The sequence below is a fragment of the Panthera leo genome, chromosome D4 (genome assembly GCF_018350215.1).
Source record: "Panthera leo isolate Ple1 chromosome D4, P.leo_Ple1_pat1.1, whole genome shotgun sequence".
NCBI classification, from domain to species: domain Eukaryota; kingdom Metazoa; phylum Chordata; class Mammalia; order Carnivora; family Felidae; genus Panthera; species Panthera leo.
Genome location: NC_056691.1, coordinates 56047505 through 56062250, shown reverse-complemented (window position 1 = coordinate 56062250; position 14746 = coordinate 56047505). Strand labels below are relative to the sequence as shown.

General features: G+C 39.1%; 1 protein-coding gene across 1 annotated transcript in view; it reads left to right on the top strand.

The window, feature by feature from the left end:
- Nucleotides 1–190: 190 nt before the first annotated feature.
- The window catches only part of KIF24 (kinesin family member 24), a 74630-nt gene continuing 60074 nt past the window's right edge, over nucleotides 191–14746 (top strand). The window contains exon 1 of the mRNA XM_042914099.1: nucleotides 191–263. The gene's annotated coding sequence lies outside the window, so the exon portion shown is untranslated. The remainder of the gene's footprint in view (nucleotides 264–14746) is intronic.

The following is a 14746-nucleotide window of genomic DNA, read 5'->3' as shown; positions in this document are numbered from 1 at the left end:
CTTTCTTTCACTTAGAACGTCGCGAGATCTTCACTCAAGCTGTACGGTTGGTTGAAAGACGCAAAGTGAGGGTTACGCCCACTGCTTCCTCGGTTCACTGATTGGTCTTCTAGAGGAAAAGGGATTCAACGTCAACGAGTTCCGCGAATGCCCATTGGTAGATGGTGCGGCCCTGTAGGCGCGCGGGCGCTGGCGCGGGCGTTCGAACCCGGGGTTGGCGGCGTTACCATGGCGATGCGGCCTGGCCGGAGCAGCAAAAGCCGGTGAGTTGACAGCACCCCGCCAGCTTTCGGGCTCTCTCCTGTCGGTGTTGTCTTCTGTCCTCAGACAGGGTTGACCGAGGGGGAACTTGGAAGTCTCTGAGGTGAGAAATGGCGGGGGGACAACCGGGGAGGCGAGGGGTAGGCCTCTGCCCCCGGAGGATGGCACTCAGGACGCCCGCTGAACGCGTGAGGAGGCGGCGGTTGCAAGGAAACTGGGATTTGGCCTCTCATGGTTGTTTGAACGCTCACCTGCTCTTTTCTTCATCCCAAAATCTCTGCCTTTTTTTTTCTGTGACTATCTCGAGCGCTACTTCTCCCATGAAGCCTTCTCTGAGTCTCGAAATCTTGCCTTTGAACCTGTAGCCCTAACTGGAACCTTTCTTAGAAGGCACTTGTATTAGGCGTTGGGTTATTTGTGTACTTCGGTGAACCTCATTCTCCTCCTTCCTCCCATTTAGAGTTCTTTGAGGCAGAACAAGCATCTTTCATTCACAATGTCTTACACACAGTAGAGTTTTCAGGAATTATTTGTTGAGTTGAATTTAATTCACCACAAATAGATTGGATTCCCCTCTGTGCCCTGTGCTGTTTTCCCTCGCGTTTGGAGGTTCTTTTCTATTTTTACGAGAGTAGAGGGAGTGCACCCTAATTCACATGAGAAGGACCTGAAAGTCCACAGTCCACGTTGGCCTTTCCACTGTTTGTGAAAGGGAACTTTTTTTTTTTTTTTTTTTTGAATGCTTGCTACAACTCTGGCACTGTGGCTTTTAGTCTTGTTCTCCAATGCTTTTATTAAACTCCTTGTGAGTCTTTGCTTAAAACAAATTACTGTATGCCAAGAGTGTCTCAGTTTCTTAGTGACCTGCAGCTATTGTCACATTTTAAGAGTGCTTTGGAAACTGTTTTATTTTTTTATTTTTTTATTTTTTTTAAATTTTTTTTTTTCAACGTTTTTTATTTATTTTTGGGACAGAGAGAGACAGAGCATGAACGGGGGAGGGGCAGAGAGAGAGGGAGACACAGAATCGGAAACAGGCTCCAGGCTCTGAGCCATCAGCCCAGAGCCTGACGCGGGGCTCGAACTCACGGACCGCGAGATCGTGACCTGGCTGAAGTCGGACGCTTAACCGACTGCGCCACCCAGGCGCCCCTGGAAACTGTTTTAAAGTATTTTCTCCTTTGTATTTTACTTGTAGTGAGAGACTACATGTAAACTACATGTAGTGAGAGACTATGCTTCAGGTGCATATAACAGCTGCTCTTGTAGCTATCCAATCATCAGGTGGCCATGATAGAATTGCTTTACCAAGACTGTTGTTTGGGGGCACCTGGGTGGCTCAGTCGGTTAAGCATTTGACTCTTGGTTTCGACTCAGGTTGTAATCTTTGAGTTTGTGGGATTGAGTCCCGCATCAGGGCTCTGTGCCAACAGCACAGAGCCTATTTGGGGTTCTTTTCTCCCTCTCTCTCTGTCCTTCCCCTGCTTACACTCTGTCTCTCTCAAAATAAATAAAGGTTTAAAAAAAAAAAAAAAAAAAGACTTGTTTTGTCGACTCCTAAGACTATAATATTGCCAATCCGGATTGTTGATGATTCTCATGTCAAATTCATAGCTCAGTGATGGTTTTAATAAAAAGATTGAAAAAGTCAGTTATAGTAACAGTGCTATTATTATCCTCTTATAAAAGTTTGAACACAACTGTATAGCTAAATTGCAGATCTGTGACATGTAATGGAAACCAAACGGGATTCAGGGTTTGGCGTTGGCTCTGTCTCTACTCACTGTAGCTGGCTTTGCAAGTCAGTTAGCCCTTTTAGGTTTCACTTTTTCCATCTGGAAAATCAAAAAGTGTTGAATTAGTAGGGCCACAGGGATTCTAGTCTATCAAGTTAGTCAAGCAGCTGTTTGTTTTTTTAATTCCAGTATAGTTAACATTGTTATATTAGTTTCCGGTGTACAGTATATTAATTCAATAATACTGTACATTACTCAGTGCTCATCATAAGTGTACTCTTTTTTTTAAAGAGTTTATTCTTTAAAAATGTATGTTTATTTTGAGAGAGAGCAAGCGTGAACGGGGGAGAGACAGAGAGAGAGGGAGGGGGGAGAATCCCAAGCAGGCTCCATGCTCCAGTGCAGAGCCTCATGTGGGGCTCAATCCCTGGACTGTGAGATCATGACCTAAACTGAAATGAAGTGAGCCACCCAGGTGCCCCTGTGGTAAGTTATTCTTAATCCCCTTCACCTATTTCCCCCATCTCCCCACCTACTTCCCCTCTGGTAACCATCAGTTCTCTATAGTTAAGAATCTGTTTTTTTGGTTTGTTGCTTTTTTTTTTTTTTTCTTTGTTCATTTGTTTTGTTTCTTAAATTCCACATATGGGTGAAGTCATATGGTATTTCTCTTTCTCTGATTGACTTATTTCACTTAGCTTTTTATCCTCGGGATCCATCCATGTTGCTTCGGATGGCAAGATTTCTTTTTCTTTATCAGTTCTAGTAGTTCTTTATTTTTAATTTTTTTTTAATGTTTATTTATTTTTGCGAGAGAGAGCATGAGCAGGGAAGGGACAGAGAGAGAGGGAGACACAGAATCTGAAGCAGGCTACAGGCTCTGAGCTGTCAGCAGAGCCTGACATGAGGCTCAACACAGGGTTCAAACCGTGAGATCATGGCCCGAGCTGAAGTTGGACGCTCAACTGATGGAGCCACCCAAACGCCCCAAGTTTTCATTCTTTTCGATGACTAATATTTCATTATATATATGTGTGTATGTGTGTGCCACATCTTCTTTATCTGTTCATCTGTCAATGGACACTTGGGCTGCTTGACTACTGTAAATGATGCTGCAATAATAAAAAAATGCTGCAATAAGTAATGTTGCAGTAAACCTAGGGCTGCATATGTATTTTTGAATTAGTGTTTTCATGTTTTTTGGGTAAGTACCCAGTAGTAGAAATACTGGATCATATGATAATTCTTTTTAATGTTTTGAAAAAGCTTCATAATCTTTTTCACTGTAGTTGTACCGGTTTGCATTCCTATCAACAGTGCACAAGGATTCCTTTTACTCCACATCTTTGCCAACACTTGTTTCTTGTGTTTTTGATTTTAACCATTCTGACAGATGTGAGGGGATAGCTCATTGTGGTTTTGATTTGCATTTCCCTGATGATCAGTGATGTTGAGCATCTTTTCATGTGTCTGTTGGCCATCTGTATGTCTTCTTTGGAGAAATGTCTGTTCTTGTATAAAAGCAATTGGTTATTTTTTGAAAAAATTTTTAATGTTTATTTATTTTTGAGAGAGACAGAGGGGGAGACACAGAATCTGAAGCAGGCTCCAGGCTCTGAGCTGTCAGCACAGAGCCCAATGTGGGGCTTGAACCCACAAATTGTGAGATCATGACCTGAGTCAAAGTAGGACACTTAACTGACTGAGCCACCCAGGTGCTCCCAGCAATTGGTTATTGATATCAGGTAAACATCACATGTTCAGTCTTCCAAGGACTATACAGCTGAAACTGATAGCTGCCATTTATTGAGCATTTACCCTGTGCAAAGCACTATATCAAGGGCATAAATAAATATTACATTTTTCTTAGCATAGTACATCAATGTACTGCCCACAGAGCATTTCAGTAAAAGCTTTTGGTTTATGTTGTTAATGTAAATCTTTAGTTATTGTATGTTCTAGTGCATGTCCTTGGAGCAAACTAGGGCAGGATCCTCTCATCTTCCAGTTTAGGAGAAATAGTTTCTTTGGGCTGCTATTTTATTGTTTATAAAGTAAGGGGTTGAAGTCTTCTCAGTCCCTTACAGATTAATTCATCAATTAATCCAGTTTCTTGTACTGGCTCAGCAAACCTGTTCATAATTTGTACAGAAAAAATCCTCAACAAATTTTTTAAATGAGCAATAGAGTTCCACTTATACTATGAGTGTTGTGGTCATTGTATACTTCCCCAGTTAATGTCTCAAGGATTTTGATGTTCATATCTTATTGAACAAGAAGACTTTTCCATAGGCATAAACTAATAATAGGTAAATAGGTACCATTTGTATTGAGAAAATGCCATTTTCTACCTATGTGTCTTTTCCTGTGTAGGAAAAACCTCATTTCTTTCCCTCCTGTCTGTCTCCTTTACCACTCATAGAAGACTTCACTTCTGACACTTCTGGCTAAATGTGTGGGGACTTTCCCCCCACCAAGCAATTCTTTGTGACACCAGCTGGGTATCCTATAATTTAACTCAATCTAACTCTACCTATTTGGAGATAGTGTCCGATCCCACAAGTTAAGAGCTCAGTCTGACACCCCACTTCAGATGCCAACTGTTAAGTAGTAGGTCCCCAGGTTACCTACAACTTCTGTCAGATTTGGCTACAAATCAGAAGTTCCCATGACCCCCTCCATGGACTCAATTTGCTAGAATGGCTCACAGAACTGAGGGTAACACTTAAGTTTACCAGTTGGGGGCGCCTGGGTGGCTCAGTGGGTTAAGCATCCAACTCTTGATTTCTGCTCAGGTCACGATCTCATGGTTTGTTGGGTTGGGAGCCTCATACTGGGCTCTCTACTGACAGTGTAGAGCTTGCTTGGGATTCTCTCTCTCTCTCTCTCTCTCTCTCTCTCTCTTAAAATAAATAAAAATAAACTTCAAAAAAAAGTTTATCAGTTTGTTAAAGGTTATGATAAAGGATGTAGATGAACAGCCAGAAGAAGAGATACATAAGACAATGTCTGTGAGGGTCTTGAGCATAGGAGCTTCTGTGCCTATGGAGTTGGGGCATGTCACCCTCCTGGTGTGAATGTGTTCACTAACCTGGAAACCTGCTGAACTCCATACTTTTGGTATATTTATGAAAACTTTGTCAAGCTTATGGCTTGATTTTTTTGGTGGCCAAACCCCACCCAGAGTTGCATCATTAGAACAAAAGATATTCCTAATGCTCTTATCATTTAGGAATTTACCAGGGTCTTAGGAGTTCTGTGCCAGGAACCATGGGCAGAGACCAATATATACTTTATATTATCTAGGTGAAAGATACTAGGACCAAACCACCAAGGCTGTGGTGGTTGGAATGAGGATAGAGGGGGGAAATTTGACAATTTACTCTATTAAATTGGCTGGACCTGTTGATTAGATTTGGGATTAAAGGAGAGGAAAGGAATCTAGGATGCTTCCCAGTTTAGCTCTGAGTCACTGGTTCATGATACTGTCACTCACGCACTCCCACCCCCTCACCAAAGAAGAGAAGGATGGAGGGACAATTTTGTGGGGAGGTCATGAGTTGATTATTGACAAATAGTTCAGATGCTTAATCATGGAAACATTTTGATAATGATCCCTGAATATTTTTGCTGCAACTAAAGTTACACTGGAATTCTAGAAGTATCACTTAATAATGCTGTACAGTATTCAGGCCAAAAAAACTCTAGGTGTTTCATCAGCAATGAGGAGGAGTCTTTTAAGTTAGTTACCTTCTTGTGTTGAGATTTGATTGGTTAAAACTAGTGGCATGGAATTGCATAGCCAACATATGAAATAAATCCATATAGTTGTTTTTAATGATCTACGCCTTGGTTCCTTCATTTTAAAAAAGGAAGATGGTGATAATTGCCACTTATCACAAAAAGTCTTGGAAGAATCAGGTAGCACAATTAATTACATATTAATAATTTAGATCCCAGTGAATGGAATTATTGTTTGAATTTTTTCTTTGCTTTCTCAGCATCATTCCTTTAGAAATAATTCCTGGTGCCAACGTGGCAACAGTTCCCAAAAGGATGTAGCCTTGGGTAAGAGTCTATATCACCTTAGTAATTTATAAAAAACTGATTTAATAATTATTTTTCCAGTGAAACCCATGAAGATATATTTTGTCAAAAGTATTTTGTAACTGCAAAATGGCAAAAATCTGCAAATGACAACTTACAATTGGATTAGACCAGGATTTTAAAATTAAAGCCCTGATTTTAAACCCAGCATTGGCTGGGAATTCTTTAAAAATTAAGCCTCTAGGGGCACCTAGGTGGCTCAGTTGGTTGAGTGTGCTAACTTCAGCTCAAGTCGTGATCTTGCAGTTCATGAGTTTGAGCCCCACATCGGGCTCATTGCTGTCAGCCTGTCAGCACAGAGCCTGCTTTGGATCCTCTGTCCCCATCTCTCTGCCCCTTCCCCACTTGCCTTCTCCCAAAAATAAATAAATACTAAAAATTAAGCCTCTATATTTAGAATAATACTTCTACTGTTTTAAGATAACTGGGTTCGACAATTTTGTTATGTTTATTTTTAGGTGATTATTCCCATGCTTTTCACCAAACTTAGAAACTTAAGCTCATAGTGGGGCTTTTGAAAGGAATCGCAGTAATTGCAAAGTATTGGCTATCTAACCATAAACTTGAAATTTATCTTTTTCCAGTGAAAACAGAATCTCTCAAAAACTGCTTTTGGGTATAACTCACATAATTCGTATCCTAAAATCCACCTCTATCTAGCCTTAAGAATTCCATTAAGTGTCATATATTCTCATTCCTTTGCAGCTGTTGTTTTGAGCAGTTGTTTAGTAACACTTGTCTTCTGTTGAGATCACTAGTCTATAGATAGAATAATCCCTAGAGTTTGAAATAACTAACTCCCTTGTTGAGGGAAAAGTGTATACTATATCATCCACCTCTTAATCTTCCAGTGATAATACTGAATTTCTTATGTTCTTAATTAGGGAACTTATGCCTAACATGGAGTATGGAAACATTTTAATGAAAATTGTTTGAGAATACTGGGTTTGTATTGTATACTTAATGGTACGGTGGACCCAGTGACCTTGTTAGCGGTCCCTTAAAAAGTGATCATTGTTAGTGTGTCCTAGAGCTAGATAGGTTGGCGGTTTAGTATGTGAACATACTCAAAGCCATTGAATTCACTTTAAGTGGATGAGTTGTATGCTGTGTGAATTAGATCTCAGTAAAGCTGTTTTCTATATTTTTAAAAGTGGTCATTGTCACAATTTTAGGGGAACTTAGATGAAGAAATATTTCTTGGCAATCAGAAGCTATTTTAGTTCTTTTATTTTCATACTACTTCTATAATAATAATTAGAGTATATAATATGCTCTAATGCCTACTGACCTTCTGATGTAGTTCCCTTACTTTCAGAAACAGCATATTCATTTAAAACATACACAATTGAGTATGTAGAGAGGGGAAAACAGATGTTTAAAGAGGCCATGGTGGTTTAGCCTATGAAAGCTGTGTGATCATTGGAGAAGTCAATTATTCAGAGCTAGCTTTAGTTCCCACATAAAATGAAGATGTTGGACCACATCCTAGCTCTCAAACTCAAACGCCCACAGGGCTAACCAGTTAATGTAAATGAATAAAGTGGTTTGGTTGGCATAAAGGAACCAGAAGCAGAGAGACTATGGTGTATAGGATAGTATATGCTCTTCTAATGTTTATTTTTGTTTGTTTATTAGAAAGTATGTGAGCTGTATATGCTCTTCTAAAGAGAGCAGCACAACTCCGTTTTAGTCTGTTGTTGCCTTATTTTATTGTAGGCTCAATGTAGCTATCTTTTGATTCTCGAGAAAAACAGAAACTGGATTTTTAATTGCTCTTGATTTTTAAATAGTGAAACGAATCCTAAAAAAGTTTTAAACACTATGCAAGCCAAACTGCAAGGTATGAAGGATGAAGGAATCCTTCATAGGCCAAATGTTCTAGATTACATCAGCTGTTGACTAAATGACCTCTTTTGACTTGGCTAGCCATAGGACTCCCCCCCCCTTTTTTTTTTTTAATCTTATAGAAATGCAGTGTGGTGCATACCAAAGAATATGTGTGAAACGTATATGTAGGTTATAAAGTATAATACAAAATGAATAAAATTCCTAGACCTAACACATCATCTCCCTTTGTTCTCCTCCTGTTCCACATTTCCCTGCTCACTCCTCTGAGGTAACCACTATTCTACATTTTGGGATTAGATGCTTAAATAATACATTGGACTTGCCTGGTTTTGCTCAAGCCTTAAAAACAACATAGTTTTCTAGGATTTGCTTTTCAAATGATGTTTCTGGGATTTGATAAATTGAGTGTAGCTATAGTTTGTTCTTTTATCACTATTGTATAATATTCCATTGTGTGAATGTATCCACATTTGTTTAGTCTCCAGCCAGTAAACATTCAGGTTATTTTCAGCTTTTGGTTCTTGTGAAGAGTGCTGCTATGCACGTATTTGTATGTGCCTCCTGAAGCATGTGCAGAAGTTTCGTAGGGTATATGCCGAGGAGCTGAGTTGCTTGGTTGTATAATATATGAAGACTCAACTTCATAAGTTAATGTCAAACTGTTTTTCAGCATAACTGACTTAGCCCCATGATTCTTGACTCTGAAAGTTCTCCATAGCTTTGCCTTCTCTAATTTATTCTCTTCTTCCACACTTTTTTTTCTCTTGGTGAAGATGACCTGCTTCACTGCCCCCCTATTTTCTTTTTCTCAAGAACTATATGTTCTCTGCCATTTCACTTCATTAAGAATTTTTTCTCTAATAAAAAGATAAAAAAGGACTGGGATGCCTGGGTGGCTCAGTCAGTTGAGTTGTCTGACTTCGGCTCAGGTCATGAGCTCATGGTTCTTGAGTTTGAGCCCCACGTTGGGGTCTGTGCTGACAGCTCAGACCCTGGAGCCTGCTTTGGATTCTGTGTCTCCCTCTCTCTGCCCTTCCTTCACTCATGCTCTGTCTCTCTCTCTCAAAAATAAATAAACATTAAAAAAAATGTTTTAAAGGACTTTAATAGAATAGAATCATATTTAAAAATATTATCTTTTCATATCTCATATGTGTAACTTGCTAAAGGAGCCTTTTTAAAAGTTTTTCCATACAGAAATATTTACTGATAATGTAATGGTCATTCAGGCACCTGGGTGGCTCAGTTAAGTGTCTGACTCCTGGTTTCCACTCAGGTCAAGGTTTCACTGTTCAGGGAATCGAGACCCGTGTCGGGCTCTGTGTTGACAGCATGGAGCCTGCTTGGGATTCTCTGCCTTTCTCACTCTCTGTCTCCCTCAGAAGAAATAAATAAACATTAAAAAAAATTTAATGGTCATTTAAAGAACTTTGTAAATTATGTTTGTCAGGTTCTGTATAGGATTACATTTAAGTTTAGTTTACTGTGGCTGTGTTTTTTTAACTGCCTCACAAATGATCTGGATATTTCTGGCACTTATGAGCTCTTAGTTGTTTCAGGAATTGCTCAGCATAAATAATTTGAAATTTTATTGTTGGGGAGTTTTTTTTTTAATTTGGGAACATGAATTTTTCTGTAATCAATTTGAATACTTTTAAAAAGGCTGTGAACACACAAATGTTTTCAGCTACTGTAAAAGCTACCCAAAGCCACATTTTATTTTCCTCTTCACTGTATTTTTTTGGTTTGTTTATTTAGTTATTTTGAGAGAGAGAGAGAGAGAGAGAGAGAGTACAAAAGGGAAGAGGGATAGAAGGAGAGGAGGGAGAGCAAGAGAGTCTTAAGCAGGTTCCACGCTGTCAGCACTGAACCTGACGCAGGACTCATCCAACTAACTGTGAGATGGTGACAGCCAAAATCAAGGGTCAGATGCTTAACCAACTGAGTCACCCAGGCACCCCTTCACTATATTTTTTATAATAGAAATAAATCATTAATTATTATTATTTAATCATTATAAAAATATTATTTGATACTATGAAGTCCATGTACAAGTGAGTCAGGCTTTTTTTCTTTTTCTAAACAGGCAGGTTTATTTTATTTAAAATAAATATGGATAGAGTTCCTAAACATCTTAACAAAATGAGGTAGGTTTTGGTTTATCCATTATTAAGCTTATATTGAGTTACTTTTTTTTTTTTTTAATATATTTTGTTTTTAAATAATCTCTACACCCACATGGGGCTCAAACTTACAAGGTTACAACCCAGAGCTCAAGAGTCACATGTTCTATTGACTGAGCTAGTCAAGCGCTGCTGTAATTACTTTTTAAAAACTGTGGCCACCACACCCACCTAGAACGTGTTCCTTATGCCCTTCTTTTTTGTTTTTAATTTTTAAAAATGTTTTATTTATTTTTGAGAGAGTGCGAGCAGGGGAGGGTCAGAGAGAGGGGGACAGAGGACCTGTAGCAGGGTCTGCACTGACAGCACTGATCCCGATGCAGGGCTCAAATTCTCCAGCTGTGAGATCATGACCTGAGCTGCAGTTGGATGCACAACTGACTGAGCCCACCCAGGCACCCCTCCTTATGCCTTTTTCATTTATCCAAGTAAAGCTCTTGAGATTTTTGTTCTCTGCTTGAAGAGTCTAAAAAAGTGTTCAGCATGTGCATTTTTTTTTTTTTCAAAGTAGGCTTTATGCCCACTGTGGGGCTTGAACTCAGGACCCTGAGATTGAGAGTCACATGCGGTACCAACTGAGCCAGCCAGGCACCCCCAGCATGTGCATTCTTGGCAACTCTTAACCACAGCTAAAATTTTCTTAAATTTAATTTAGTTTTATTTTTAAGTAAACTCTCTACCCAACATGGGGCTCTAACTCATGACCTCAAGATCAAGAGTTGCATGCTCTGGGGCGCCTGGGTGGCTCAGTTGGTTAAGTGTCCGACCTCAGCTCAGGTCATGATCTCGCAGTTTGTGAGTTTGAGCCCCATGTGGGGTTCTGTGCTGACAGCTCAGAGCCTGGAGCCTGCTTCAGATTCTGTGTCTCTCTCCCCTTCTCTGCTAATGCTCTGTGTCTGTCTCTCAATAATAAGCATTAACAACAACAACAACAAAAAAGAGTCACACGCCCTACTGTCTAAGCCAGCCAAACACCCGACAGCTCAAATTTATATAGAAAATTTCAATACATTTTATCATTTTCTTCTGTGGTTAATTTTTGTTTTGATAACTTTAGAAATGAATGCTTTAGGGGAAGAGCTTTTCCCATTTATTTATTTTTAAATATTTATTTATTTTTGAGAGACAGCATGAGCAGGGGGAGGGGCAGAGAGAGAGGGAGACAGAATCCCAAGCAAGCTCGGTTCCATCAGCGCAGAGCCGGATGCGAGGCTTGAATGCAGGAGTTGTGAGATCATGACCTGAACTGAAACCAATAATTGGATGCTTAACCAACTGAGCCACTCAGGCGCCCTGCTTTTTCCCTTTCAGATGTTAGTGTAACATCTAAAATTTAATGGTATGAGGTTTCTTCTTAGAGTGATAAAAATGTTCTAAAATTGGATTTTGATGATGGTTGTACAACTCTCAATATACTAAAAACTGTTGAATTGTACTCTTTAACTGGGTGAGTTTTATGGTATGTGAATTATATCTTAATAAAGTTGTTAGAATTTAATGATGTCCTAGAGGGATTTATTGACCCTTTTTTCCTGTTTCTTTTTTGATAATCAAGTATTCGGGATGTCACATTAATTTGAGAAGCTAAAAATAACTTCTATGCTTTTGAACTTGGACCATTTTCCCCTAGTTTTTCTGATTGGCAAGGAATACATAGATATTACATTTAGGTTTTCTACTTTTTTATAGTGATCAAAATTTTAAAAAACATTTTTAATATTTACTTATTTTTGAGACAGAACGCAACCAGGGTAGGGACAGAAAGAGGGAGACACAGAATCCAAAGCAGGCCTCAGGCTCTGAGCTGTCAGCACAAAGCCCGATGTGGGGCTTGAACCCACGACCACAAACCATGAGATCATGACCTGAGCCAAAGTTGGACACCAAACTGACTGAGCCACCCTGGTGCCCCAGTGATCGAAACTTTTATTAGACATATTGAATAATCTTGACAATTCTACAAGCAGACAACAGTGGATTCTGATATGTTCTTCAAGTTTTTTGAAATTATAATACCTGCCCCTGGGTTAATGTTACTCAGTTGTCTCCCCCTAGAGGTGGAACACAGAACTCTTTTAGCATAAATATTCTATTTACCCATGGGATTGCTTATTTTCTAATAGGTAATATTTTCCCCAAGTCATTGATACTATATGTTTTTCTCAGGTTGACTTTAAAAAATTAGACTGATGGGGCCGCCTGTGTGGCTCAGTTGGTTAGGTGTCTGACTCTTGGTTTTGGCTGAGGTCATGATCTCATGGTTAGTTAGATCAGGCCCCACATAGGGCTCTGGGGCTCCTTGCTGCACTGCAGAGCCTGCCTGGGATCCCCTCTCTCCCTCCCTCTCTGCCCTTCCCCTGCTTGCATGTGTGCTCTCTCTCTCAAAATAAACTTAAAAAAAATTAGACTAAGCAATTTCTTCTTTTATGTCATCTAGGTCAGTGAAAAAAGACTTATGAAAACCAGTATTTTAACTTTATTCCAAAGGCGTAAGAAATAAAAATCACACAGTTGAATGGATTTAAAATAACATGGATTTAAAATAACAATGACACTATATGATTTTATTTTATGTGACATTCTAGAAAATACGAGTCATCTATGAGACAGAAAGCAGGTTAATGGTTACCTTGGGCCCAGGGTGGAAGAGAGGATTGACAGCCAAGGGTGTTTAGGAACTTTCAGTAGGTGATTGATGGGACTGTATTGATTGTATTTTGACTGATATAGTGATTACATGGATATATATTTGTCATAATTCATAGAACTATACCCCTAAAATGGATCTAGTTTATTATATATAAGGAAAGTTGATTAAAAGAAAAATCAAATAAGACCACACATACACATGACGTTTATTTGTATCAAGTATTGATCTTTCAATATATAGCATCATCTAATATTTCCCTGTTGTATATGTAATCAGACATTTATGTTAACTATTTCAGTGGAGAGCAAAGTACTTGTACAATTGTCATTGATGAAATAGTTTGAATAGAAGCCTACACATAGTATTTTGCAAATATAATATGTCTACTTTAGTAACTCTAATTCCTTACCTTTTGATTCTATGTTATATATTCAGATTTTGACCAAATAATAGAAATTATCTTGTAACCATGTTAAAAGTCTTCATACAGTGCATCTATTTGTATCTAAGTCAGGTGGCCAACACTTTCTACATGCCAGGCATAGTGACCAGTGCTGAGTAAGAGAGCATGGCCCCATCCTTATGGAGTACTTCATAGTTTTCAAATTAGTTTTACATAAATATCTTACTGCATCCTTTGAGAGAGGGGAATGAAACTCAGAGAAACTGACTTTGTCCAGTTTACGCAGCTAGATGACTGAGTTAATATGATACCAAGTTCAGTTTCAGGCAATTTAGGTGGATAAAGTTACATAGTTCAGGTAGATGAATGGAAAGTTTGAGAGGGTATGTTAAATAGTTGGATCTTATCTACATCCTGGAATGTGAATAAACTTCCTTAATTGTATATAAAGTTACATGTATTCCCCTTCCAGTTGATTTTCTCTAACACCAGGATAAGAAAGTTTGAATTTCTTGGATTTCTTCCAAGACTATTTCTGATTGTTACCCCAACAGCTGAGACCCAGTAGATCCTGGGTGTCACAGGGGAGAACTCTGCATACTTGTGGCATTGAATGTGAGTGGGCCCTACATACAAAAACCTGTCATCTGATCCCATATTGATTTCACTGATTTGCAGGGCATTTTCATGGTGGTGGCAGCTGTGAGCTGAGCTGTGTTGTGCTGCAGCACAGATGCAGGAAGCTGCCAGTCTACTGAGCAGTGTAGATAGTGGGCCTGTCATGGGGGGATGGCAGTGTGGCTGTCTTTGCCACTACTTGTGAAGGAGGCAGAATGGAATAGTGGAAAGAACATGGGACTAGCCATGAGAAGACCTAAGTTCCAATCTTAGAACTGTTACTTGAGAGTTATATTACTATGGGCTATTCTCTGTATCATTCTAGTCTTCTAAGTAAAATGAGGGAGTGATCTGTGCACCACAGATAAATCTCAACATCATTATGCTGAATTTAAAAAGCCAGATACAAAAAAAGACTATATTTTATAATCCCATTTATAGAAGACTTCAGAAAATACAAACTAATATATAATGACAGCAGATCAGTGGTTGCCTAGGGCCAAGGGCAGAGAAAAGGAAGGAATGCAAAGAGACATGAGGAGTCTTGAGAGTAATAAAAATGTTCTGCATTCTTTTTTTTTTTTTTTTTAAGTTTACTTTTATTTATTTTGAAAGAGAGTAAGCAGGGGAGGGACAGAGAGAGGGGGAGACAGAATCCTAAGCAGGCTTTGCACCATTAGCACGGAGGCCAATATGGGGCTCGAACTCATGAACCACAAGATCATGACCTGAGCCAAAATCAAGAGCTGGACCCTTAACCAACTGAGCCACCCAGGCACCCTAGACAAATTTCTTAAAATATTGAAATGCTTAATTTACCCAGATTTTGATCTTATATTCCATTTGATTGTTTTGCTGCTTCATGGTTATTATATCCTGTCACCTTTATTTACATCCTTATAGTCACAGTGTGACAAAGGTGTCAGTGGTAAATTCT